The sequence below is a fragment of the Crocodylus porosus genome, unplaced genomic scaffold (genome assembly GCF_001723895.1).
Source record: "Crocodylus porosus isolate Cpor-Errol unplaced genomic scaffold, CroPor_comp1, whole genome shotgun sequence".
NCBI classification, from domain to species: Eukaryota; Metazoa; Chordata; order Crocodylia; family Crocodylidae; genus Crocodylus; species Crocodylus porosus.
In genome coordinates, this window is record NW_017728918.1 from 41,787,627 (window position 1) to 41,790,710 (window position 3,084).

Genomic DNA, 3,084 nt, shown 5'->3' on the forward strand with positions numbered 1-3,084 from the left:
TCTGGGAAGTTCAGGTCCCCCATGACTACCACATCCTTAGCCTTCACTACCTCTGTGAGCTGACCCAAGAAATCCTGGTCAAGCTCCTCTCCCTGGTTGGGAGGTCTGTAGTAGACTCCCACCGTTAAGTCTCCTTCCCCTCAACTGCCTTGTACCCTAACCCAAAGCACTTCAGAGTGCCCGTCCCCTGACTCCTTTACTAATTGACGAGGATGTATATTCCTCCTTAATATAAACAGTCACGCCCCCACCTCTCTTTCCTATCCTGTCCCTCCTGTACAGCCTATAGCCCTTGACATTCATCGCCCAATCATGCGTTGAGTCCCACCACGTTTCTGTAATCCCCACTATGTCTGGTGTTTGATCCATGCTCAGTAAGTTACCACACCAGCTCCCTTGAATCTAACCTTCGAAACAGACCAATTAAAACAGACAAAACACAGGGTCTTTTCTAAAATAAGATCAACATTCTGAAACATTACCATCTGGTGGTGATATAGCAGTAAACAGTGACATATGCTTAAAGCAGTGGACCAAATTTGGTCATCTGTTCTTGAATGATTGCAAACCAAGAAATGCAAACAGAATTTAGACCACGTTCCTTTAAATTTATGATGCCACACACCTGCTGTCTACACCTAAGTCACCAGATGCCCAATCTTGTATGACCTAATAATATATATATATATATTAGAACATTTTTACATTTGTACATGTGAGAAAAAAAAGCAGAAATTAAAGACTGATATAAATTTAGACATACAGTTCCCCTGAGGTCAGGTTTATGACCTGGTGGGGATTCATGGAATGGCTCTATATTGGTTTTCCTCTTTCTTATTGGGGAAATCCCAGAGGGTAGTAATGAGTGAGTACTTGTCCCCTCTAGACCTTTCCTATGGGGTTATCCAAGGGTTGATCTTGACATACTGCTTATTCAATGTATATATGAGGCCACTGGTGAGATTTGAAGGGAGCTGCCATCACCCTTCTGATGACACCCAGCTCTACCTCACTTTCTCATCTAACACTGGCCCCAGTCTCAGACCCATGAATGACTCATGCTTCCTGAAGCTGGGGGGGCATGATGACCACCCACAGGTGGGGGTGGTGGTGGCAACAGTGGGGGCATAGCAGCGACAAACAGAGATCACCTGTAGGTGGCCACAGTGATGGTGGTGATTGCAGGCTGAGTGGGAACTGCCTGCAGGTGGCCTCAGTGGTGTAGGCAGCGAGAAGAGGAGTGGAGAGCGGTGACTGCCTGCACATGCCGGTGGTAGTGTCAGTAGAAGCCAATCTCAGGGGGGGCACATGCCCCCCTCCATACGTCCCCTACACATTGCCTACACTCAGACCATTCCCAGTGCCTGACTGCACTTAAGGACTGGATGTGAGTGAACAAACTGAAACTGAATCCACTCAAAACAGAGTTGCAGTGCTGGACAGACAGCTTGACTACAGGTGCAGGGAAGGCGAGCATTGGGACACCTAACATTGATGGGATTCAGCTTTTCAGCTTTGGGGTGCTCCTGGACCCTCTGCTGCACTGGATCTTCAGGTGGCAGTCATAACTAGGAGCCCTTTTTACCAGCTCCATTTGGTGAAAAGGCTACAACCCTTTCTTTCAGATTTGGATCTGGCCAGCATCATCCATGCCTTCATAACCCTGAAGTTATACTACTGCAAAGTACTCTGTGAAGAACAGCAAATGAAAGCCATGCAGAATGTAATGGTCAATCTTCTGATGGGAGGTAGGTGACCACAAGCACATAATTCCAGTGTTCTTGTGTCTGCATTAGCTACTAATATTTTTCCAGTTACAATTCAAGGTGTTAGCTTTGATCTATAAGACCCTGAATGCTCTCGGAAGTATACAATATAAATTGAATAAATAAAATAAATAATAAAAATTATGTGAAGTCTGTAAACTGTGCTTTTAAAATAGCCCTTTTTATGTTGCCTAGAGTTATTGTCGTAACGTCAAGTAGGCAAAATTGCAAAGGGTATAATAGTGAATACTGTAGGCTTGAACCCGATTTCACTTATGTTGATTTTACACAGGTGTGACTCTACTGACTTCCCTCCTTCTAACTCAACTTAGTGGGTAATTAAAATCAACCTGTCTTATAAGTCCAATTAATTTTGCTTTAATTTCTGTCTTCATCTGAATTAACAGTGGACAGTTAATACATATTCATCAAATTTCCCTGTTAATTCTGATAATAAAAGCATATGTGTATTTCAACAAAGCATTGTATGGCAATGTGTCTTGAGTACAGTCTTAGCTGGCACAGACAGATCCTAAAGGAAAATACCCTAGGTCTGAAAAGATGCTCTGCTCATTTTCATAAGCAGCAGCCAGTATGTTCAGAGGACTCAAAGATCCCTACACATCTGCAGATTACCACTCAAAAGCAGACTGCATCCTTCTTGCCTCTGACTGTCCTCTATTTTCCATAGTGCATCATCTTAGTGCACAATTTTACTTTTCAAGTGAGCAGGAAATTTGCATAGTAAACTTGCTTCTGATTGCATGCTTAAGGGTTTGCAATGTGTGGCAAGCTTTTTCTTTGGACATCGTTGTGGTCTCCTGAGCTTAACTGTGCATTGACATAAGCAGAGGAAGAACTAGCACAGATACCAAGGCTAAGAAATCCTTTCTACTGTCTAAAGCCCATTGTAAGAACTGTGAATTTTATTATTTTAAATGTTTCTTTCAAATATATTAATCCGGTATCATGAAATAAGCACACGATAGACTCATAAAAGTCAGAGGATTGCTTTAAATGAAAGAATGTTTTTGTAGTAAAATGTTTCAGGTAAAAACAGCTACAATGATATTTTAAATAGTAAAATTGTTCCTATACTTAGAATAAAAAATAACTACTGTGTCTACTTGGAAATATTTACTGTTAATGACAGTCTTTTTAAAGTAGGTCTATAGGGTGCCTATACTGAGTGTGGAGGCTGCTCTGACGCAAGTCGGAGCAGACTCAATTAATTGAGTCTGCTGGAGAGTGGTAATTACCGCATTCCAGCAACCTCCTGTGTTTCATGTATCAGCTTCCCCACGCTTAAATTACCATG